This window comes from Cebus imitator, unplaced genomic scaffold, assembly GCF_001604975.1.
Source record: "Cebus imitator isolate Cc_AM_T3 unplaced genomic scaffold, Cebus_imitator-1.0 Scaffold17, whole genome shotgun sequence".
Lineage (NCBI taxonomy): Eukaryota > Metazoa > Chordata > Mammalia > Primates > Cebidae > Cebus > Cebus imitator.
The window spans coordinates 11,736,325-11,748,457 of NW_016107332.1; positions in this window are offsets into that span (position 1 = coordinate 11,736,325).

Here is a 12,133-nt window from a genome sequence, read left to right on the forward strand (position 1 = left end):
TGTTGGACTAGAGAATAAGGAAAGGGCAAAAAATAGTGGGGGCATATCAAAAGGGCACAGAAACCAGTTGAAAGGGGCTTCACTGGCCAAGGGTGAGATAATTTGAGCAGCAAAATAAAGGAGGTGAAATCTGACTTCAGTTTCCCTGAGAAGCTGGTGTATTATAGGGTAGGACAGACAACTCTAAAAAGACCAAACCACAGCTGTCCTCCTCAAGCAGCTCTGGCAGAGCTTCAGCCTCTTAAGTACAGAGGCTTCATGCTAGAATAGTGGAGATGTGCTTGAGGCAGAAGAGGAAACTAGAAGAGGTGGCACCAGGAAGCGAGGTCCAAAACAAACCAACAAACAAATGATGATGATAATGGATGAAAACTCTTAAAGTAGAAAGCCTTGAATCTATAATGATGATGTTAACTGACTAATTTGGTTTATTGGCACAAAGCATAATCTCAACTGTGTTGTCAAATGTCACAATCCATAATCAGGCAAGAATAATCAAAAAATGCTAAACTGATGGGTGAATGTATTAGTCTGTTCTCATGCTGCTGATAAAGACATACCTGAGCCTGGGTAATTTATAAAGGAAAGAGGGTTAATTGACTCACAGTTCCACATGGCTGGGGAGGCCTCGCAATCAAGGAGGAAAGTAAAGGCAAGTCTTACATGGTGGCAGGCAAAAGAGCACGTGCAAAAGAACGCCCCTTTATAAAACCATCAGATCTCATGAGACTTATTCACCATCACAAGAACAGCATAGGAAAAACCACTCCCATGGTTAAATTACCTCCCACCAGGCCCCTCCCACAACACATAGAGATTATGGAAGCTACAATTCAAGATGAGATTTGGGTGGGGACACAGCAAAACCTTATCAGTGAAGTATGATGAAGAACAGAATATTCACAGTCAGAGTGTTTTGTTAATTACTTATTAATTAATAAGGACAACATATTTAACCAATTTTCAAGTAGAAAAACCTCGAAGACACCATCTTAACCAAGTTTTCAAAATTAACATCATCAGATAAAGGACAAATTGGTTCCTGTGGGTCTTCATATGATCCACTGAGGAGACCACAACATCATTTATGTGGAATTTCTGTCAAAAATGCACAAATCATGATAACTCAGACAAAACCAATTTGGGAGGCTTTCTACAAAATAACTCTTCAAAATTAACAAGAGCATGAAAGAGAAAGGCAGGAAATATTTCAGATTAAAGGGATCTAAAAAAACACATTAATTACCCAGAATTTTACATCCAGCCAAACTAAGCTTCATAAACGAAGGAAAAATAAAATATTTTGTGAACAAGCAAGCACTCAGAGATTTCATCACCACCAGGCCTGCTTTACAAGAGCTTCTGAAAGAACCGCTACAAATCAAAGGAACAACCAGTATCAGCCTTTCTAAAAAATACCAAAAAATAAAGAACATCAACATAATTAAGAACTTGCATCAACTAATGGGCAAAACAGCCAGCTAACATTAAATGGCAATATCAAACTCACATATATTATTATTAATTCTAAATTTAAACTGACTAAATCCCCCAATCCAAAGACAGAGACAGGCAAAAAAAGCCAAGACCCATTGGTATGCTACATCCAGACCCATCTCACATGCAAGGATACACAAAGACTCAAAACAAAGGGATGGAGAAAAATTTACCAACCAAATGGAGAGCAAAAATAAATAAATAAATGGAAAGCAGGAGTTGCAATTTTTGCTGATAAGACTTTAAAGCAACAAAGATCAAAAGAAGCAAAGAAGGATATTACATAATGATAAAAGGATCAATGTAACAAGAAGAGCTAAAGTTCCTAAATATATACGCACTCAATACAGGAATACCCAGATATATAAGACTTATAAAGAGACTTAGACTCCCACACAATAATAGTGGGAGACTTCAACATCAATATTAGACAGATCAATGAGACAGAAAGTTAACATCGATATCCAGGACTTGAACTCAGATCCGGAACAAGTAAACTTAAAATTAACATTTATAGAACTCTCCACTTTAAATACACAAAATATACACTCTTATCAGTACCACATCACACCTATTTATAGGTTTAAATGAAATATTGGTTGGCTGCTTCTTAGTTATTTTCTTCCCTAATTTTTTTTTCATGTCTCTATTATTAAACACAATTTTAGGCATACCCATTTTTAGACTGCATTCTAGCCCGGGCAATAAAGCAACACCCCTGTTCTCTCTCCCTCTTCTTCTTCCTCTTTCTTCCTCTCTTTCATTCTTTTTTTCCTTATTCTTTCTCTTTCTTTCTCTCTTTCTTCTTCTTCAAAAAAAAAAAAAAATTTAAGCACATTGGCGGAGTCCCTTTACAAAAAGAAAAAAAACATTAATTAAATGTGTCATGTGATCCTGGATTAGATCCAGGACCTATGATGGAGATCATTGGACAATTGGTAAAATTTGAATGGGGCCTGTGGATTAGATGGTAATTTATAATGCTAATTTCCCGAGTTTGATAGTCCTAGTGTAATTATGTAGTAGAGTGCCCTTGTATACAGGAAACATACACTGAAATATTAAGAGGTAATGTGGTATCATGTCTGCAGCTTATTCTCAAATGGCTCAGAAATATTAACAGAGGATCTGGGTGATAAAAAACAAAGGGGAAAATTTTGTATGAGATGTCAAAACACATATCTATGTAATTTATGATTTTAAAAGGTAACCACAATAGAAGCTGATATTCAGGACTGAATGAAAATGAATTCACTTATGCAAATTTGTAGAATATAACTATGATGGTAGTTGGAAGGAATTATAGCACTTTAAATACTTATATTAGAAAAAAATATGTATGTCATTTGTGACAACATGGATGAACCTGGAGGACATAAGTTAGGTGAAATAATTCAGGTTCAGAAAGATAAATGCCATATGATCTCATATGTGAAATATGAAAAAGTAAAACTTCATTGGAGCAAGATGTAGAATGGTGGTTACCAGACTTTGGAATAAGGAAACTGGGGAGATGTTGATCAAAGGACATAAAATTTCTCCCTTTCTCTCCCTTCTCCTCACTTGCTCTCTACCCTTGGAAGATGGGAGTACTAAATGGAAGTCATGTGGAATTTTCAGTTCTGTTCTCTTTTTAACTCATTATATCATTGCAGAGTATTTTCCTTGCTATTAACATTTATTTGAAACTTTCATTTTGGCTGCACAATATTTAATACACTCTCCCATTGTTGAAGATTTTGACCATTTTCAAATATCCTTTATTATAAATGATTATAACAAGGAAAAAATTCACAGAAAAGGAGTTTGGATAGCAAGAGAAAATGCTGATGATAGTATGAAAGTAAGTAAATTTTTAATATATTCCTTTTGATCCATTTCTTTCACTCATTTTATAACAGGAGATGCTATGCCTTATCTGATTTTCCAGTTAGTTTATATAATGATTTTGCTGAATTGGCTCCTAGTGGTATTCAATATAAGAATATCAAGTTATATGTTAATATTTGTAATGTGAAATTATAATTCTTCATTTTATTTTTCTACTTCTGAATGAAATTTTAATATAAAATACAATTTAAAGGAAACACTTTATTATATTAAAAATAATTTTTCTTATTTAATATCCTTCTTCCTTTAACGTTCCCCCTTAAACTTCTCCGTGGATTTTATTATCTCCTGAAATGAAAACATCTTTGAGCATTTATAAATCAGTGTTGAGTTTTTTTGTTTCTGTTTTTGAGACAAAGTCTTGCTCTGTTGCCCAGGCTGGAGTGCAGTGAAATGATCATGGCTACCTGCAGCCTCAGCCTCTTGGGCTCAGACAGTCCTCCCACCCTAGCCTTTCAAGTAGCTGGACCACAGGCACACACCATTACATTCAGCTATATATATATTTGTTTTATACACTGGTCTCCCTATGTTGCCCAGACTGGTCTCAAACTCCTGGCCTCCCAAAGTGTTGCGATTACAGGTGTGAGCCACTGCACTGGCTACAGTGTTGTTTGGAGCAGTTTAAAAGGGGAAGGCACTCTCACATGTCATTTATGGGAATGTAATTTGATAGAACTTTTTTGTAGGATAATGTAATTAAAATGCTAATATGCTTAACCATGTTCTTATCCTTATTTTAAGGTTTTAAAAACATATACAGACAACTTGCAATTGTCCTTAGGAGAAAGAGACTAATATATAAACTAATATAGCTAGTGGAAACATTAAAGTCCTCTGACAGTCACTTTACACAGGCACTTCCATTCCCTCTTTCATCAAAGATTTTATTAAATATTCTAAGAAATCGCAAAATGATGGACAACATCATCTCCTGCTTTCCCCTATCTCCTGACTACTCTTGGCAGATATATTAGTGATTAGTGAAATAGCTAAATAGCCACAGTGAGACAAAGTAAAGGCCAAATACTTATATAATCCCCAAACAGGACAGGTGGCCACTGAATAATTATGGTTTGATTTATATATAATTTGATTTGTTATATATAATTTGATTTGTTTGATTTGTTAGGCATAATTTTATAAATTATGCCTAACAAATCCCTTCTGCTCAGCCCTTTCATTATATCATACAAAATGGATTGTATAGAGTAAGCCTTTCCACAAATGGTTCATAGCAGAGGATGTTCTGCAGTTTCAATGAGGATTCTAAATGAGTTAAATGGTCTAAATACAGAGAAGAGAAAAAAGGTAATTAGAAACATGCTAAATGGTTGGCCAATACTAAAGTCTCTAATACTTCTTCAGAGACTCCCTTTATATTGTCTCTATTCCTATAAAGAAATGGTAAAAAATCAACTAGATTATATCCACAGAAGGTATTTTACAATTGTACAAGTGTCCCTAAGTGGCAACGTAACTGGAAAACAATCAAACTTTACCTTATACAGTTACAACGCACAGTTTTCTTAGTGAGCCCAGCTGCCTATTGGGTTTTTATAGCTAGTCTTTCCCACTTTCAATCTCTGAAGACATGAAATGGTCTTTTTGTTTTGGCCCAGAAACTTTTTTTTACTCTAAATGTACCAAAAATATTTTTATTTATGTGTGTGTGCACACATGTGTGTCTCAACACAGATGTGACAGGTCCTCCAATGATGGATCAGGAAGCTGGGAAGGTAAAGTCACCTTACCTTATCTATTTCTTCTAATGTATGACAGCTGTTTACATTCAAGATCTTAAAAGATTAAGTGAAGCATCAGTATTGTCCTCTTGATGTTACTCTTTATATTTAGATTCATGTCTTTTATATTGAAATGCAATTGTGGTTTATTTTATAAATATCATAGAGTATGAAAATACTTCTTTTTCTCCTTAACCTATTATTTTATTATTTTAGTTGTTATCTTAAAATGCAACTCTTTGATTTAGTGTTATTTATGCCCTTGTGTAATGTAATCAATTACATACAGTCTATAAGTAGCAGCAGGATTACTGACAACATTCAGTACAAGCAATGAGTTTGATTTTTAGATTTTAGACACTTGGTTTGTTCCTAAATAAAAACAGCAGTTTTGGCCAGCCATGGTGGCTCACACCTATAATCCCAGCATTTTAGGAGGCTGAGGCTGGAGTTTGAGACCAGCTTGAGGTCAAGAGTTTGAGACCAGCCTGGCCAACATGGAGAAAACCCGTCTCTACTAAAAATACAAAAATTAGCTGAGCGGGGTAACACGTGGCAGTAATCCTGGCTACTTAGGAGGTTGAAGCAGGAAAATGGCTTGAACCCGGAAGCCGGAGGTTGCAGTGAGCCAAGATCACAACACTGCACTCCAGCCTGGGCTACAAAGTGAGATTCTGTCAAAAAATAAATAAAGAAATAAGTAAATTTAAAAAAAAATTTAAAAACAGTGGTTTTAAATTACCAGGTTAATGATTTACCCTTTTAGCTAATTTCCTTTTATTTCACTAGGTCCAGCTTTTTTTTTTTAAATAATTTATTAATTAATTTTATAAAAATAGAGATGGGGTCTCGTTATGTTGCCCAGGCTGGTCTCGAACTCCTAGAGTCAAGTAAGTCCTCCCACCTTGCCCTCCCAAAGTGCTGGGATTACAAATGTGAGCCACCATGCCTGGCCTAGGTCTGGTTTTATTTATTTGTTTATGTTTTCTTAACAATTGGTCATGCTGTATCTTGCCTCTCCTATTGGTAGACTCAAGATAAAAATACAACAAACATGGAATGAGACTCAACGACTCATCTTGCCTAGGGTAGGAAAAACTCCATGTAGTTCAGTTCTGGAAATGCCATAATGATGTGGAAATCTGTGAAGCAGACTGTGTTCCAACTGGTAGATACAATGTTATAAGTGGATTATTAATGACTCATCAAAGAACTTAGCATGAAAAATATAGAAATGTATTATGAATATCTAACAATTTAAAAATTTATCTCAAACCAGTAAAATTGAGCTGTAATTATGAGATTATAGATCAGATTGCTAGAAGGTACTTGTCAACTAATCTAATATCTTCATTTTACAAATGAGGAAACCAAGGCACAGATAAGTTTTTTTTTTTTTTTTTTTTTTTTTTTTTTTTTAAAAAATTTTTTTTTTTTTTTTTTTTTTTTTTTTTTTTTTTTTTAGACAGAGTCATGCTCTGTCGCCCAGGCTGGAGTGCAGTGGTACAATCTTAGCTCACTGCAACCAACCTTCCTTCCTTCCTTCCTTCCTTCCTTCCTTCCTTCCCTCCCTTTCTCTCTCTCTCCCTTCCTTTCTTTCTTCCTTCTCCCTTCTCTGCCTCTCTCCCTCTCTTCCTTTCTCTCTTTTTTCTCTCTTTCTTTCTTTTTTAGAGACAGAGTCTTGCTTTGTCACCCAGGATGGAGTGCACTGACACAATCATGTTCATTGTAACCTTCAACTCCTGGGCTCAATTGATCGTCTCATCTCAGCCTCCCAGGTAGCTAGGACTACAGGGGAACACCACCACACCCAGCTAAATTTCTTTAAAAAAATTTTTTTGTAGAGATGAGGTTCTACTATGTTGCCCAGACTGGTCTTAAATTCCTGGCATCAGGTGATCCTATCACCTCAGCCTCCAAAAATGCTTGAATTAAAGGCATAAGCCACCACATCTAGCCTCATCTTAAAATCTAAAACTACTTCTTCTTAGTAATCTCCTTGGAGCAAGATGCAATACATTTTTCAATCAAGCATTCCTTTTTGACAATAATAGCCTTTGCAACATCATAGAGGAATCAACAAATATTTATTGAGCATCTTTTATTTTTGAACCAGGGACTGTGCTAGGTACTTGGGATGCAGTGGTCAAACCAGACAGAGAAGGTTCCTGTTACTACAGAGCTTTCATTCTAATGTGTGTGCATGCACATGTTTGTGTGTGTGTACATGCATGTAGTAGTCATAGGGAGCTAACAAAATGAAATAATATCACTGACATAATTTTGATGCTTGTCCCCTCAAATGTCATGTTGAAATGTGATCCCCAGTGTTGGTGCTGGAGCCTAGTGGAAGGTGTTTGGGTCACTTATGAATGGCTTGGTGCCCTCCCCATGGTAATCAGTGAGTTCTCACTCTATTAGTTCACACAAGAGCTGGTTGTTTAAAAGAGCCTGGCATCTCCTCCTCCTCTCTCTTGCTCCCTCTCTTGCCATGTGATACTCTAGCACCCCATTTGCCTTCCGCCATGATTGTAAGCTTCCTGAAGCCTCACCAGAAGCTGAGCACATGCTGGTGCCACAGTTGTACAGCCTGCAGAACTGTAAGCCAAATAAACTTATTTTTATAAGTTACCCAGTCTAAGGTATTCCTTTATAGCAATGCAAAATGGACTAAAGGAATAACAAAGTAATAAAGGCTATGAGGAATAAAAGGTGATGTAATAGAGAATAGCTGTAGGCTACTCTAGTGTGGAAAATTAAGGTTTCCTGAGGAATTGAATACTCAAGGAAAGAATGACTGTAATCCCAGTACTTTAGGAGGCTGAGGTGAGGGGATCACTTGAGCCCAGGAGTTCAAGACCAGCTGGGTAACATAGTGAGACCCCTGTATATGTGAAAAAAATAAAAAATTACCTGGGCATGGTGGTGCAAACCTGTAGTCCTAGCTACTCAGGAAGCTGAGGTAGGAGGATCACTTATGCCCAGGGGTTTAAAGTTAAAGTGAGCTATGATCATGCTACTGCACTCCAGCCTGGGTGACAGAGTGAGACACTGTCAAAGAAAGAGAAAGAGAGAGAGAAAAACAAATACAAAAATAAAAGAAAGAAGGAAAGGAAAGGAAGGGGAGGGGAGGGAAGGGAAGGGAAGAAGAAAGGAGGGAAGGAAGGAAGGAAGGAAGAAAGGACAGAAGGAAGGAAGGAAGCAAGGAAGGAAGGAAGAAAGGAAGGAAGGAAGGAAGGAAGGAAGAAAGGAAGGGAGAAAGAAACAAGTCAGCTAGAAAATAGGTAAAGAATACCCCAAGCAATGGTGAAAGCTAGTGTAAAGGATTCAAGAGGGGATAAGGTTGGCCCACTCAAGAAACAATAAAAGAAAGAAATAAAAATGACTAAAACAAAGATAAATAAAATGAAATAGGCCAGGAATGGTGGCTCATGGTTGTAATTCCAACACCTTAGGAGGCTGAGGCGGGAGGATCGCTTGAACCCAGGAGTTTGAGACCAGCCTTGGCAATACGAACTGTTATCTCTATAAAAATAAATAAATAAATAAAAATTAGTTGAGCGTGGGGTGTGGTGGCATGTACCTGTGATCCCAGCTATTTGGGAAGCTAAGGTGGGAGGACTGGTTGAGCCCAAAAGGTTGAGGCTGTGATGAGCCATGATCTTGCCACTGCACTCCAGCCTGGGTGACAGGCTGAGACTCTGTCTCAAACAAACAAACAGACATAAATAAATAAGTAAATATATAAAATAAGAATATAGAAAGACAGAAGAGAAAATAAATAAAACCCAAAATTGATTCTTCAAATAGATTAACAAAATGACAAACCATTAGGGTGACAAAAAAGCAGAGAAGACTCAAATTGCTAAAATCAGAAATGAAAATAGAGACATATCAATGTTACAGAAATAAAGAGATTATAAGAGAATGAAACAGGAAGACTGAAACACAAAGAAATAGAAAATCTGAATGGACTCATCACTAGTAAGAAAGTTGAATTAGTAATCAAAACCTCCCAACAACAACAAAGAAAGCCCTGAACCTGGTGACTCCACTGGCAAATTCTACCAAACATTTGAAGAACTAACAACAACCCTTCTTCAGCTCTTCCAAAAAAGCTAAAGAAACATTTTCCAACTCATTCTATGAGGACAACAATGCCCTAATACCAAAGCCAGACAAAAACTACAAGAAAAGTACAGACCAATATCCCTTATGAACACTGATGCAAAACTTCTCAACAAAGTACTAGCAAACACAATTCAACAGCATATTAAAATGATTATGCACCATGTCCAAGTAGAACTTATTCCTGGAATGCAAGGATGTTTCAACATATGAAAATTAATTAACGTAATATACCACATTCACAGAATGAAGGTGAAAACTCACATGATCATCTTAATTGATGCAGAAAAAAAGCATTTTACAAAATTTAATAACGTTTCATGATAAAAAAATCCACAGCAAACTAGAAATAGAAAAAACCCACCTCAACATAAAAACTACACCCACAGCTAACATAATACCATTTGCCTTTTCATAGGAGTAGTCTTGAATGAAGTTTTAAAGCAAATAAGATTTCCCAATATTGTTCTATTCTGCTTGCATTCTGTTGGTCAAAGCTCATCAAACATACAACCCTGATCCAAAGTGAGGAAGCTGAAAATTTACATGACAAAGGATGTGGATACAGAAGTATAAAAAATTGTGAGGATTTGGAAATATATCACAGCCATCTTCATATTTGTAATGGATATTTATTTTTTTCAGGTCACATAACATATATTTATCTTATTTTCACCAATAGTATGCCAATTCCTTTCTGAGGAAAAAGTTCTTCCCCCAACATATACTTTTGGTAAATTAAGCTATTTTGTGATCCTATGTAATGTAAGCTAGGGGTGGCAGAGACTGCTAATTGTACCAAGCAGGACCAGAACTAGGTTAAGGCAAGTAAAGTTCTTAGGGTGCAAAATTTAAGGAACACATGCATTTATCCAACACTGAGTGTATTAGTCAACTCTTTTTTTTTGAGACAGAGTTTTACTCTGTCACCAGGCTGGAGTGCAGTGGCACGGTCTCATCTCACTGCAACCTCCGCCTGCCAGATTCAAGCCATTCTTCTGCTTCAGCCTCCTGAGTAGCTGGGATTACAGGCATGCAACACTATGACTGGCTAATTTTTGTATTTTTGGTAGAGACAGGATTTCACCATGTTTTCCAGGCTGGTCTCAAACTTCTGACCTCAAATGACCCACCCACCTCGGCCTCCCAAAGTGCTGTGATTACTGGCATGAGCCACTGCACACGGTCAGTATTAGTCATTTTCACACTGCTATAAAGAAATACCCAAGACTGGGTAATTTATAAAAGAAAGAGGTTTAATTGACTCACAGTTCTGCACATCTGGGGAGGCCTCCGGAAACTTACAATCATGGCAGAAGGTGAAGGGGAAGTAAGGCACATCTTATAAGGTGGCAGGAGAGAAGGGAACAGCGGGGAACTGCCAAACACTTTTTAAAACCACCAGATCTCATGAGAACTCATTCACTATCACAAGTACAGCATGGCAGAAACTGGCCCCATAATCCAATCACCTTCCACCAGGTCCCTCCGTTGATACGTGGGGATTACAAATTCAAGATGAGATTTGGGTGGTGACGCAGAAACAAACCTTATCACCTTGAGTGTCTCCTTAAATTTTGCACCTTAGGCAATATACTTGCTTCTTTCTAGTCTTTGCTGTGGTCCCCAGCATTCTTTCTCCTCTACCATTTTTTAGTAGTGGAATATTTCCAAGTTTTAGTTTGGAGACCACATTTCTAACTTTACTTTCAGATCTGTGTATGTATGGCTAGCATTCAGAAAATGGGAAATGCATATAAATATTATATTCAGAATTTTAAAAGCCTATTTTATATTTGTAAACAAAAATTTTAGTTTTATAAATTAAATGATTGATTTTGCTGAATTATATTGCAGTATTATGGCTACTCATAGTAAAGTAATTATAAGGTTCTTTTGACATTTCAAAATCTTTGAAAAAATTCCACATAATGCATCCTATCAAACTATATTTATTGCAAGTTCCAGTTTCTTTGAGAAAGATGGATAGTATCCTTTCAGAATATTATATTCAACTTCTAGGCGACAGCATCATTTAAAATAACTAAGCTAATTATCCACTAAGCTCTGTATCCCCCGTTCCTGTGAGCCATCTATGGTTATCTGGCTAGAGTTGACCGTCCCTAAGGGATGGTAGTACAATGAAACAAAACGAACGTGGTCTTTGAATAACAATATGGGACAGATTATCAGCCTTGAATTATAATCTGGAGTGTGAGAGAAAAATAAATTTGTATTTATTTTTCATGAGAGAGAAATAAATTTGTATTTATTTTTCATCCACTGTATTTTGGAGTGTTGGTTGCTTTAAAACACAAAGCTAAGGAGCCTTCTGGGGTTTTTAATCTCAAGCACAGTGAAACCAAGACAGGAAAAGCAGTTGGAGCTAATTCCAGTAGAGGATATTGACAAGAGATTTTAAGGAGTTCTGCAGCCTGGAACATCTATTCTAGAGCTATATTTTAGCTCCTGTTCAACCCTGAACCTGTTTTAGAAATGTTCCATTAATTTTGTGACTTATCTACTATCTTTTCTACAAATACAATTTGCTGAACGTTTTCAGAATTAATTGTGTTACTTGTAACAATAATCACATCCATACTTTCCCATATTTTGGAATATTTTCTAATGAGAGATTTGCTAGCATTGGGATTATTGAGTCAACATTCTTCACCGTTTTTTTTGGACTTTGATATAAATATCATTCTGTGTGATTTCAGAGGCTAAACTAAATTTAAAAATTCTTCTTTATACTTGCAGGAGATGACAAAAGTAATTGCTTTCTTTACAAGGTAGGTATTTTAGAAAAAGAAAAGGGAATAGCTTTCCTCCATATGACCTTCTGTCATAACGTGCAGCTATTGCTGTAATTG